Below are 14,016 nucleotides of genomic sequence, written 5' to 3'. Positions count from 1 at the left end.
AGATGTAGGAAGGACGCATATTATATTTTTTAATTCATATCTTTCCACAATTATCTCCAAAAAAGGTGTGTGTGTGTGGAATGAATGCATGAGGTTTATAATTTCTTGTTTAATGAGATTTCCATTCTGATCTCTATTTTACAACGGCATTATACTTCGTCTAGGACCTTATTTTTGTATTATCACATCTAAGTCAAGTTTATACCTTACCCACTTGTGAAAATTTTCATTATTGCATGCTTTTTTATTCAGCAATATAGTTTAGATATCCCTCCTTTTACATAATATTAAAAGTATCAGTATATAAAGTGTTTGTTATACTTTTAAAAAGAATATTTACTCGCAAGTCAAAAAGATTCAAAATTGAGGCCTGATTAGCAAAGGAGATAATGGCTGTTTCCATGGCAATGTACTACTAACTGCAATAGAATAATTGTGACCAACATTAAACAGAGGTCAAGTCAGCAGCGTAGCTGAATTCGACCATTTGTATGCTGGACCATGCTTTACATATGGATGAATTGAAAATATTTTTATTTCAAATTATAATATAATATTCTAAGTTCTTTCATACCAATGTACCCTGAAGGAAACAAAAAAAAAACACCATTCTCTCAGACCATTCACAAATGACAAATTATACATCCAGTACTCACTGAAACGTTTGCTAAGTACTGCGAAATAGTCGTGTTTTAGCTAAACTTGATAACGTTTATCTCTATGACCGAATATGCTGTTTCTAAATCAGCATTATCCTGTAACAGACATGCATCTGTGTCAGAAAGTTACATGTACATATGCCATTTTTAAACAATGGCATTTATATGTACGAAAATGTGTATAAGATTTAAAAATAAGTAAGACAATATTAAAAATGAAATAGTTACTTACCCGACATATTATTCTCACTGATCCAATGGTTTGCATATATCATAATTTGTCACCCATGCGACAGAGAAATCTACTTGTTTTGCTAACCTTACTTTTCTTATCTCAGTCTAGTCATCTCAGACCAGTCGTGTCAGTCAAGGTGTCCACGCGCTCAGAACTACTTTTAAGAAAAGAAACCCTTGCTGTCTTCTGCTGTACCTGACGTAGTTGTACTAAAATCAAACAAAAACAACAGCAACAAATATATAACAAAATCATAGTACCTTAAGTTAGATCCATCTTTGAGAACACACCATACAAAAACATTTCGAGAGAGACAAAGACAAACACATATGATGTCGAGATTTTTGGTATTATGCTTGTTCATTCCACACAGCATGATCAGTTTTATCCTATATGCAGGCCTAGCTCAATACAGTTTTAAATCAGCGGCATTAAATGTAGCTAAAGCTACCTAACTAGTTTTAAATACTTCGTGTGAAACAAATTATATACTGTTAGCTACATTTAATGACGCTGACCTGAAAATAAATGTGCTACAGATAGGATAAATATCTCATTGATGTGTGAAATGAACAATATAACAGAAAACACTTATCCATGCATATATGCTATAGACCTATACACTTCATAGCCTCCCTGCTCTCTTAACAACTACGGAAAACGTAGTAACAACCAGAAAAGTGTTATATAAAACATGCTTTTTCTAATTTTGTTAAGTATCTCCACTGTGCCCCGGTTGAATCAAAAAATACATACAATATTTAATGACAAATAAGACACTTACCAGCCAGAAGGAATAATTTATCCGTCAGCACATTAATCCATAAGCAAATTTTACTGTAGCACTTGCCATATTTCCAGGACAGAAAAAAAAAGTGTTCAAAGAATCCGTGAACTTGAAAGTTTAGCACATGGTTATCAACTCCGTTTTTAGAGGGTCTGTTATACACGGGGGAAATTTTACAATCAATATTAAGGACAATACAAGTATGTAACACACATTTTCACCTCCTCCAAAGAAAAGAATAGCTATATACATTAGTGACACAGATCTCTAATTACCCATGAATAATCTAAAGAAAGATGTTACTCTTCGTTACAGCTTGTACTAAGTATAACTACAGTACAGTAGAGATGAGTAGCCAATATCGTTTTATTATTTACAATATAACTTTTCAAAATTGGAACTGATGAAAATAAAACAGTTTCTTGTAATAAATATTAATTATTTATTGTCAATTTCATATAACATCCATATATCAAATGTGATCATGCCTCATTATTATACAACGTTTTATGTTGTTACTTTTCTTTGCTCACGCGTATAAACTGTGTACTTCGGACGCAACGGTCACACCACATCCCTCATTAACATATTTATATTATTGCGCTGCATGTAAACATTGGACGTGAGCGCTAGTGAAGAACGATTTTTACTTTAAAGGAAAATATTGGGTGAAAAAAATAATCTATGTTGGGGTTTGGGCCGAGACAAGGAAATCACAGTCGCGGGTTTATATTATATGTCTCCTGACTCGGGCAAGCCTCGTGGGGAGAAAAATAATATAAACCCTTGACTGGGATTTCCTTGTCTCGGCCCAAGCCCCAACATATATTCTATATATTCTTTATATGACCAGTTTTAGAAAATTAAAGAGATGACGTTCCAAACGACATATTCGCTACTGCGAAAAAAATATGGCTGAACAAGAGCTTGGTTGTTGTAACAAGAGTTGACAGTACTGTAAAGAATATTAAATTTCAACCAAGCTGTTGGAGGCGACAGCATTATAGACAGAGAGACTAATATTATCCCCGACGATGACATACATTCCAAAGCAAAAATGATTTGAGTTGGTTTGGCATTTTAAGATACATCACCACAAGTAATTGATATAATGACCAGACAACTGAAGTAGCGTGCCTGCCCGTTGAATAATGGCTTTAAGGAATCACCTGAAATTCATATGATACCACAGTTAGAAACATGTATTTAAAATTCAATTTTTTTGTGCTTGTCCTGATGTAGAAGAGTGACTCAGATTTTGAGGTTGTATTTTAATCTGTAGCAACATAAACGAGTTGAATACTGAGAATGATCTCAAACCCTGTTCCGAAAAATACTAACCAATAGAAATAAGGACCTAATGTACAAAATGGCACTGTTACTATGCTTTTTGCCAATGATCTCTCAAATGAAAATAATGAGTGAAAACCAAAATTACACTGCAGTTTATTTAAAAACGTCACGGTGTATGTAGTTTGAATATGGCACTGTCAACATCTACGTTACGTTTTTATCTAACAGTAAGTTCAAAATCAATTTCAATGGCCAACTTTAAACCCCATCCCTCAAAAATGTCACATTATAACAACCATAAAAGGTAATGTACTTCAACAATTTTATTTCAAAAACGGCATATTTTAAGTTTCTTCGCACAGTAACAAACCTCTAGATACGGAATTTAACCGAACAATGCAATTTGGTGAAGCCTTTTTCTTCTATTTTACTAAACTTACGCCATTTTTGGTAAGAAAAGTTTCCCAAATGGTCACTGTTTAATATCAGTCAATCATTACACAGAATTATATAAAACTTCGCAGAAAATATTTATGTTTGCGAACTTATGAATTATTTAGACCTATCTAACAGAAGCGAAAAAAGAAACGTTGTTTCAAAGCTGCCCGGCGTAGAACAGGACGAAGAATTCCAGTTATCTCCCTTATTTCGGCTCAACAATTTTAAAAAAATTCGACCGTTAAATTAGATAACCTAATTCAAATCCCTATTAATTCGTCAACCTTTCTGTCAACATTCAATAAATACCTCTGCGCATTGCATTATTCAATGCCCAGTCAATAGGACCACCGGAAAAGCGTACAGAAATAGTTAATTTTATCAACGACCAGAATATTGACGTATTGTTCCTGACAGAAACATGGCTAAAAACATCAGGCGATGAGCTCTAGTGTGCGGATCTAACACCCACTGGTTACTCCATCAAGTTGTTCCCCCGTAATTCTCGAGGCGGTGGAATTGCTGTCATCACAAAGAACTCCATGATAAAACGTCTTAACTACACCACAACATTCAATTTCGACCACACATCGTTTGAACAAGTCCAAATCACACTCACACTGGGGCAAAGGTCAGTCCATTTTTTCTGCCTATACCGCCCTCCTCCTAGTAGAAAAAACAAGCTGGCTGACTCTCTCTTTTTGGAGCAGTTTCCGAATCTCCTGGACTATGGAAATTCGATAGGTGGCAATCTGATTATTCTTGGAGATTTCAACTTTCACTTTGACTGTCCCGAAAACTCAAATACATCAAAACCCATAGATTCCATTAATGTTTTCAACCTCAAACAGTCCGTTAACCAACCCACCCATAAACATGGTCACATTTTAGACTGGATTCTTCAAAGACCTGATGATAACATTCTATGGTCCTCCCTGGTATCCCATGACCTTGCCTCCGATCACCTCTGCATTATATGCCATCTTGACGTATCAGTCCCTAACCCTCCATATTTATCTGCTACTAAGAGAAACCTCCGTATGATAAATAGAACCAAACTAATGCACGACATCCAAGCTAACCTAACAACTTGCTTACCTCCTACCGCAGAACAACTCAATAACTGCCTGCGTTCATTTGCTTGACAAACATGCCCCAGCTACCAAGTGCAGAGTGTCGATTCAAAAGTGTTCTCCATTGTATAGCAGTGTTAGGGACCAGCTTCGCACTGCTAAAAGAGACTGCCGTAAAGCTGAAAGGCTCTGGCTTTCCACCAGACTCACTATTCATAAGCAAATCTATGAAGCCCCTAAGAAGAATGTCACAAATATAGTCCATGCAGCGAAATCAGCCCACTACACTACTAAGATCATGGAAAGTTCAAGCTGCAAAGAGCTCTTCGAGATTACTAACAAGCTAATGTCAAGGAACAAATCTACACCACTTCCAGCTACCTTCTCTCCAGTCGACCTTCCGGACATGTTTGCAAATTTCTTCCGTGACGAAGTACAAACCATTAGAGATCAGCTTGACACCACAAGTTCAATTGACTCGTCGTCACCATACAGCTGGGATACAGAATTTGAGCGGCAACCATTAGCAGCATTTGAACCTGTCTCTATGGATTTCGTACGTACAATCCTGATGAAGAGTGCACCAAAGTCATGTGAACTTGATCCAATTCCAACATTACTGCTGCTTGAGTGCTTAGATCCAATATTGCCTTCACTAACTGATGTTATTATTAATTCTCTCTCATCCGGGGAATTCCCATCATTTTTCAAAACTGCCATTGTAAAGCCTCTACTGAAGAAACCAACACTAGACCATAACGATTTAAAGAACTACCGCCCAGTTTCTAGTCTCCCATTCATATCAAAAATCTTAGAAAAGGTTGTTCTATCCCAGCTTATATCTCATCTAAATTCAAACAGTCTTTTTAGCAATGTACAATCTGCATATCGCCCTTGCCACAGTACTGAAACTACCCTTCTAAAAGTAATTAATGACATTCTCTCTGCGTTGGATAGCGGAAAGATTACAGTCCTCACCCTCCTTGATTTATCTGCAGCATTTGACACAATAGACCATGGTATATTACTTCGCCATCTCCAGCATGTATTTGGCATTCATGATACAGCCTTACTGTGGTTCAAGTCCTACTTGGTCAACAGGTCACAAATTATATATGCAAATGGAATACACTCCAGCCCAGCTGATCTATGTTGTGGTGTTTCACAGGGGTCTGTTCTTGGACCTGTTCTGTTCATTCTGTACACTCATCAGTCGCTCTCAAGTGTCATAGATCATCATCCAGTGTCTCACCAATAGTACGCTGATGACACCCAAATATACAAATCTAGCCACCCAACTGACGTTGATGCTACCATCCAAGGTGTAGAGAGGTACATTTCTAATGTGAAATCATGGATGATATGTAACAAGCTGCAGATGAATGATGATAAAATTGAGGCCATTCTGATCACAACACAAAGACTTTCTCATTCACATCCTTTACCTCAAACAATAATATCAGCAACACCAACATTAAGTTCACACAATCAGTAAGAAACCTAGGTGTTACTCTGTACAGTACTAAAACATTGCACCAACATGTCATGAACATATGTAAGGCTGCATGTCTTGAGCTGAGACGCATCAGCTCAATTAGCAAATATCTTTCAGTTGATGCCACTAAAACACTTGTGTATTCATTAGTACTTTCAAGACTGGACTATTGTAACTCAATTCTGTCTGGTTCATCTCAATATCTGCTCGAGAAACTTCAAAAAGTTCAAAACACAGCTGTTCGGATCATACTTAGAATACCACGATTAGAGCACACCTCCCCGCTGCTCTGTACTCTACACTGGCTATCCATTCGATCCAGAATCAAACAAAAAATTTGTTATCTGTGCTACGTTTCACTGTCGGACTCTAATCCAACATACCTATCCGACCTCACCCAGGAGAACACACCAGCAAGATACTTACGCTCCTCTTCTGACAATCGTATACTCATTATTCCCACTATAAAAACAAAGTCATATGGACAGCGTTCTTTTGCATACCAGGGCCCAGCAACGTGGAATGAATTGCCCACTGAACTTAGACACAAAGACACAGTGATCACATTCAAGAGTGCTCTCAAAACTCAAAGACCTAATACTGTTTCCTACCTTAAATATTCTCAGCATGTTTTGTTAATGTTTCCTAATTTCATGGCGTTTGTTTTTGTAATGATATCATTATATGTCTTTTATCTTATAGGTGTTGTTTAATGTTGTAAAGCGCTTAGAGCTTCTAAAGATTAGGCGCTATACAAAGTCATTATTATCATTATTATCATTATTATTATTATTATTATTATTATCTTGCCACAGCTGATCAATAGGCATCAAAAACAATCCCGCGAAAGTAAAACGTATGCCATAAGAAAGAAAATCACTACTTTTATTGTTGATACCGATGGAATTCCACTTGTGAGTAGAGAAAACCTGTACTTTCACATAGGATATAGTAATTCATGGCAATTTCATGTTTTCCCACTTAACAATGAAAAATAATAACAGTATTCATGACAACAATATGGATATGGTCTATACATATTTGACATTAAACCACAAATATTTATGTTTTACCACAAATACTATTTTGCTATGACGCTTAATTTTCTTTTGATTTTTATAATATCTTTATTTGGTTAGGGAAATAAAATGTCTATGTACAAATTAATGGAATCATTCTTAGTTGTGTCGACAAGTAAACCCTTCCACGCATTCTTCATGAATTTAAAGATTATTTTGAATAAAAAAGAACTATTTTGTAGCTAATTATTTGTTAGTTGCAATAACGTACTAACCAAATTTTGCAGTAATCATGTCTCTACAGTGTTTATTGTTTTCTTTCTTATTTTTTTTTTTTTTTATGTCCATATTGCAATGGAACTCCTTGTAAGAAAAGTACTCCACCCAGCTGTAACCGTTTGGCATTCGGCTAAGAGGTCTATCTGTTAGTATATTAGGATGGGAAAATTTGTTATTCATTTATGTAGATTAAACTTAGTTTTCAGGTGATATGAAATGACAAATCAAGCTTAACTTAAAAAAGACTAATTAATAAATGAGCCTCTGCTGTTTATAAAACACCTACAATATTTCCATGATCCGTTTTTCTGGCCGATGAAAATAGTTCAAAATATATGAAACTACTAAGTGTGAAATTAGACGAGTATATATTCTTAGTATTGTCATAAAAGTCCCAAATCTCTTTTTGAATGAAATACCGGGACTTTATTAACCAAATATGTTAATCTATAGATAAAAAGCAACAAACAAACAAACAAAAATCATTATTTGGATCCTTTATACAAACGAAAGGCATCAACCATGAGTATATACTAAGCAGATAAAATTAATCTTCCTTATGTGCTTATTTACAATAATTTACTTATTAATAATTCACCATAAATGCTTTCTCTGTATAATGGCGCAAAGACTTCATTCGCATTAAGCCATAGCCGACCCTAATCGGTGTCGGCGCGCGTTAAGTGTTGTAACGAGGTGTGCCTGCTACACATTTTCTTCCTCCTAAGCTTACTACAGTACTGCTATGCGTAAATAATCTAGTCGAACGCGTATCAGGAATTTAGCAGCTAAACTCCATTACCAAGTTCGAAGAGATTTGATGTTTTATAAGTGTATAACTGAGATTTAGGATCAAATTTTGTTTCGGTTTTCAAGTATGGTGGTTTCGGTTTACTGGGGGGAAAAAGATATTAAGGAAGGAAAACTTGCCCCTCCCCACTAAAAATATTAATTCCTATGTTAAAGGCATTCTGGTATAGAAACGGTTGGGTTTTGAGGAGTTTCAATATTGTTGTTGATGAGCTATACACTCATCTTACCTAGCCAAGGTTCCGATTTATTAACCCTATGTTGACAGAGTTAACTTATCGGACTATCGGACCCTTGGCCAGCGAATATATATATATATATATATATATATATATATATATATATATATATATATATATATATATATATATATATATATCGAGAATGAGAGAGAGAGAGAGGGTGAGGGTGCTTAAAAACTGATTGTGTTTCATGTTGATTAACTTCGAAAACTTAAACCCCGTACACTCGAGTATTATGGATCACTTAAAGTCATTTACTGGTTGCGACCATACAAATACCATTTAAAACTTTAAACTTTGTCAAATTAGCAGTCTCAGCGTAGTGTTACGTGTATCAAGGACGAAAGTATTGGAACTAAACTGTACGATTAGCAGATTGGCTAATAAATCCTTGTTTCAAGACGATCCTTTGTCAATAATATACTACTGTACTGAAAATCAGGTTTGATATTTCCCTACATAAAAATAGAACCATACTGCTATAAAGTTTATTCAGCATTGGTCCTAAATATAAAGATTCTATAAGTGTCAGTTTTTGTTGCATATGCTTAATAGTAAAACATAAAACGATCGAATTAAATTTAACACGAGAAAAAAAAAACACCCCTTGCCCATATAAACGTTTCAAAATGTCTTGAATCACCATTCTTGTTCACAAAGAAATTTAAAGACAAATGAAAGTATAGTACACGATAGTTTCGTTTTTATTGGATTTATTGAAACACAACAAGATTAGCACACGCAAGATTTCAGTGGCATATTTAAGGTGGTCTAGTTGAAGAGAATCAGAATCAAAACTCGTCTAACGTCCTTGTTTGTTTTTGAGGGGTTGGGAGGGTTTCATTTTTCTTTCTTATTTAACCGTAACTTGAATAAAATATCTCACAACAGTGACTTCGCATCATTACAGCAATGTCTTTCTTACCTGTCACGTTACCCACATCAATGGCTTGAGGAGACCTTTTTCTAGTCTCTTGATAAAAGTCTTTCCAAAATGAATTAAGTCTTTACTGTTTAACTTCTTGGCATAGAATTCATCCATACAGTTATTGTCACAGTCTTAAGGAATACTGAAACTGGGCACTGAATTTCATCATCATCTCGCATTAAAAAAACATACATATTCTTACCGTTATAACTCCATATGATGCAATAATCCCTACCTTCTTTACGTGAATCTTGTACAATTAATCCATCCCGGTATCACATAATTTTTAGAATTTGCAATGTGGCCAACATTATTAATAGTGCCTGCTAGGACGTTTACAACAGCACGCTACAATATATCAACAACCTACGTATCCTCAAAATGAACACATTTTACAACACAGCTTCATATTTTACGATAATACACAATGAGCAAAGTGTCACTCATGCATGCCCAGGAATGAAATCTCCGATCCATGCCTCCTTGATTTGTATATATGTAAGCATTTCAAAAATGCGTGTTCGCCTGTGACAGGATCTTGATCGCGAGTTCATATTTGAAGATGTTTGGGATTAAAACATGACCTGTTTGGAAGTGTATGCATTAGAAGGTTCAGTACTGACAAATAAATGGAGATACTATTTGGGAAAATCACTTTGATCTGAATTACGAGTCTTATGGATTGATCGCTGACGGACAGGTAGGCAAGCGTAATACTAAGTGCCAAATATGTATTTGTGATAAAAGGGATAACAGAAAATAAAACTGGAATAAAAATGCAATGGAAGCATGAAATAGTGGTATTGGGCTAGGAAGCGAACACCTTCCTGAAGACACACACATGTAAGTTGTTGTTGTTGTGGGGTTTTAACGCCATTTTTCAGCACGATAGGCTATACATGGCGGCCAGTATTAATGGTGGAGGAAGAACCCGGAAAACCCCGGAAAGAACCACCGACCCACGAGAAGCTACTGGCAGGCTTTCTCACATGCCCACATTGGCTGAATCTTAGACTCGAACCGCCGCAGACAGAGGTGAGATGGCAGTGATCCGTAACGAAGAGCGCTTTAGACCACTCGGCCACTCGGGGCCCCCACACATGTAAGAGGAAAACGAAAAGAAAACGATCAGTTAAAATTATCAGGAACACTTATCACTTTACGAATGAAAGCAAATTCACAGTCAGTAATAACCGATAAAAAAATTAAATTTTAAAACCCATTATAACATGGATTTTTATAAATACCATTTTTAATTAAAACTGGTTAAAACAGCTTAATGTTCATTCTTTGGTCTGTTTTTACAGTCACACGTAATTTTAAGCTTCGCAAACCTACCGTGGAAAATTGAGTGCAACATTTGTCATTTTTTCAGTCAAAGAACATTGAGTTCGGCAATATCTGTATTTTTATTACTTTTAAATCTAATTTAAACAATACTGTCTTTCCATTGTATAATTTCCTGACTGCACAATATTAAAGCTAAAGGTAAATTTCAATGCATTATATGCTGCTCCATTTTAGCAATTGGATCAGATATCCGTAAAATTTAAACTCATGCAGATATTAGAATTTAAAATTAGATATGATTGTAAAAGACTAAATCATAAAATTTTAATGCACAAAGTTTTCTAAAATCGAAAATAAATACTATTTGGCAGTATAATTTATCTCCTTATACGGTAGCATTTCCTAAATCTGAATCATTTAAAAACATGACCTCGTTGGCCATGATCTACCAATGTCCACCGTCTCAGTGACGTTGTCAATAGCGTGCATCCTTGGTTTGTATTAATAGTTCAGACTATATGTGTAAATGCGTCTTCGTGGTCCATCATCATCATCATCATCATCATCAATCCCTTAACCCAAGAGGTCGTTTGGGCACCACAGTTGACTTTACAACCAATTATCTCCATCTTTCATTGTTCTCTACTGCCCTTTGGGAATCTCCGAATCCCATGCCTGTCCACTCCTTAATATTGTATTCCCACCCATTGTTTTGTCTGCCTCATCTGCACCCTCGTACTGTGCCTTGCAAGATTGTTTTTGCCAGTCCCGATGATCTTGAGACATGACCGTACCACTTAAGTTTGCGCTTTTTTACAGTGGTCAAGAGGTCTTCATAGGATCCAATGGTTCTTTTGGAACCTGTTGTGGATTTCTTCGCTGGAAAATGGTCAATGTATGAGATCCCCAAGATCTTGCGGTATCATCTCATTTCGAGAGTTTGAATCCTTCTTTGCAGATCTGATGTGAGCGTCCATGTTTCACAAGCATACAGAAAGATGGATATGACAATCCGCATTATTTTGGAAGCAAAAGCAATGTTGGTATATTTCCATATTGATCTCAACCTTGTTATTGCTGCTGTTATCTGGGCAATCCTGCAAAGCAGTTCTGGTTTGGAGCCCTCATCTGTAATAATTGACCCCAAGTACTTGAAGCTTGTGACTCTTTCCAGCTTCTGTCCACTGACCTTTATTTCTGCACTGATGCCATTGGTGTTAATTGTCATCAGTTTGGTTTTCTTCGGTGCTGATCTCCATACCGTATGCTGTGGAGGTTGTGTCGAGGCGCTCAACCAAGTCAGTCAGATCGTTTTCATCTCCTGCTAAACCATCAATATCATCTGCGAAGAGAAGGTTGGTGATTATTCTTCCTCCGATGCCCACAGTGCCTTTGTGGTCATGCAAGGCATCCTCCATGATCCTTTCCAGGATTATATTGAAGAGTGTTGTGACAGCATACATTTCTGTCTGACTCCAACTGTTGTTCTAAACCAATCTCATCTGCTGCCATTGATAAGGACATCACTGGTGGCTTTGTCATATAGGTGCTTAAAAACCTGCACTAGGTTTGAAATGATGTTGTACTTCCCCATAGTTGCCCATAAGGCTGCATGCCATACCCGATCAAATGCCTTTTTGAAATTTAGAAAGACGTGGTATAGATTCTGCTGATGCTGAATGAATTTGAAGCAGTCTGTGATTGAAGATTTGTTCAGTGGCGCTCCTTCGTGCTCGGACGCCAGCCTGCTCTTCAGCAATAATTTTTTCTATGTGATGCTTTAGTCTGTTGAGAATTATCTTCAGTATGACCTTTATTGGGTGACTGGCCAAACTGATGTTTCTGTAGTTTTGGCATAGCTGTAGGTTTCCTTTCTTAGGCGAGCACGGTGACCAAGGATTGAGTCCATGGGGTGGGCCAATCTCCTGTCTGCCATATCTTGATGCATATTGTTGTTAGGACTGTGACTATCTCTTCTCATCCTGCTTGAATGAGCTCTGCTAGTATGTTGTCAATGCCGTCTGACCTTCCTTTCTTTAGTGACCTAACTGCAATTTATACTTCTTAACGAAGAATGGGGTTGTCATCAACTTCTTCTGCCTGAGGGAAAGTTAGTACTGCTGAATCTCCTTGGGTCTTATGGTAGCACAATTCTGAGCAGTATTTTGTCCATCGCTTGAGGATCTCTTGATCAACTATGAGGCATTTTCCTGATTTGTCTTGGATTGTGGTAGTTTTCCCTTGTTTATGGGTTGTGAGATCTTTCACCAGTTGATATGCCATTTTGCTGTCCTTTCTACTCAGACTTTCTTCGATTTTGCAGCGTTCTCTTTCTATCCAGGATTCCCTTGCTTTTTTCATGCTTTGCCTGATCGTGTTGTTTACCTTTCTGTATTTTCTAGCTGCTTCATGATCTCTTTCCCTTTTTTAGTTATCTTCTTTTGTCACATAGTTATATGACTTATGTTGAGACCCAAGGTTTCTTTGTTCGACGATATTTGCTAATGATCTTGTTAGCTGTGCTAGTCACAGCTGTGTTGAATGTGGTTGTTAAGGACTCTGGGTCGGTGTCTTGGCTGTCCAGGGTTATCAAAGGTGCACATTTACCACCTATCACTGCTTGGAATGCTTCTGCGACTTTTGGATCTTTCAAGTTTTCAAGGTCCAATCTGATTCTTGGCTGTTTAGGCTTTCTGACCCTTTCCAGGTGGAGGCGAAACGTTGTCATTAATAAGTCATGGTCACTTCCAATATCTGCTCCTGGAAAACTTCGTGTTCTGGCCATATCCGGTCCTGTGCAGAATCTCTTTTCAACAAGATGTAGTCAATCTGGTTGTCCATCTGGACTGAACCAGGTCCATCATCTAGATGTTTTGGGAGGGCCGTATGTGCTGGCTAGCACAAGTTTGTTGTTGGCAGCAAAGTCCAAGAGCCTGAGTCCTCTTTCATTTGTTTCTGCATCGCAGAAGGGTCCACGTGTGCTTTGCCAGTTTGTACGGTGTGTCAAGGGCAAGATACAGCCTTGCGGAGCCCACCCCTCTCCAGACTGGATGACCACAACCGAAATCCACTGATTCACGGATCGTGGTGCATGATGTGTCAATGTCCACGGTCAATAGCGTGCGTCCTATGTTCGTAATGGTAGTTAAGTCTAGATCTCTTCATTGTTGATGAGTTACTAATGTCCACGCTTTCCGGGATATTGTCAATAGTAGTCGTCCTTGGTTTGTTTTGATAGTTCAGACTAGATGTGTGTGTCTTCGTTGTCCATGACGTACCAATGTACACGGTCTCTGTGATTTTGTCAATAGTGGGGGTCCTTAGTTTGTACTGATAATTCAGGTTACATGTGTAAATAAGTCATCGTTGTTCATGAGTCTCCGTTCATATTCATGTTCATGAATATCACGGTTTCCGTGATATTACCAGTAGTGTGCGTCCCTACATTGTATTGATAGTTCAGAATAA

The 14,016-nt window shown here is 37.1% G+C and overlaps 1 protein-coding gene across 6 annotated transcripts in view; it reads right to left on the bottom strand.

Moving 5' to 3' along the window:
• Positions 1–14,016, bottom strand: part of LOC149781625 (sodium- and chloride-dependent glycine transporter 2-like) — an 87,033-nt gene that overhangs the window by 46,284 nt on the left and 26,733 nt on the right. The window contains exon 1 of one of the 6 annotated variants that reach the window (XM_089935676.1): positions 9,494–9,609. The exons of 3 other annotated variants lie outside the window; for them this stretch is intronic. The gene's annotated coding sequence lies outside the window, so the exon portion shown is untranslated. Of the gene's footprint in view, positions 1–891; positions 1,055–9,255; positions 9,435–9,493; positions 9,610–14,016 lie in introns of those variants that run through there. 2 more of the 6 variants (XM_089935673.1, XM_089935677.1) reach the window with 2 other exon arrangements.

The sequence above is a fragment of the Sinohyriopsis cumingii genome, chromosome 15, assembly GCF_028554795.1.
Source record: "Sinohyriopsis cumingii isolate HCF-2022 chromosome 15, ASM2855479v2, whole genome shotgun sequence".
NCBI classification, from domain to species: Eukaryota; Metazoa; Mollusca; class Bivalvia; order Unionida; family Unionidae; genus Sinohyriopsis; species Sinohyriopsis cumingii.
The sequence above is the reverse complement of the archived record's forward strand: the minus strand, read 5'-3'. Positions and strand labels throughout refer to the sequence as shown.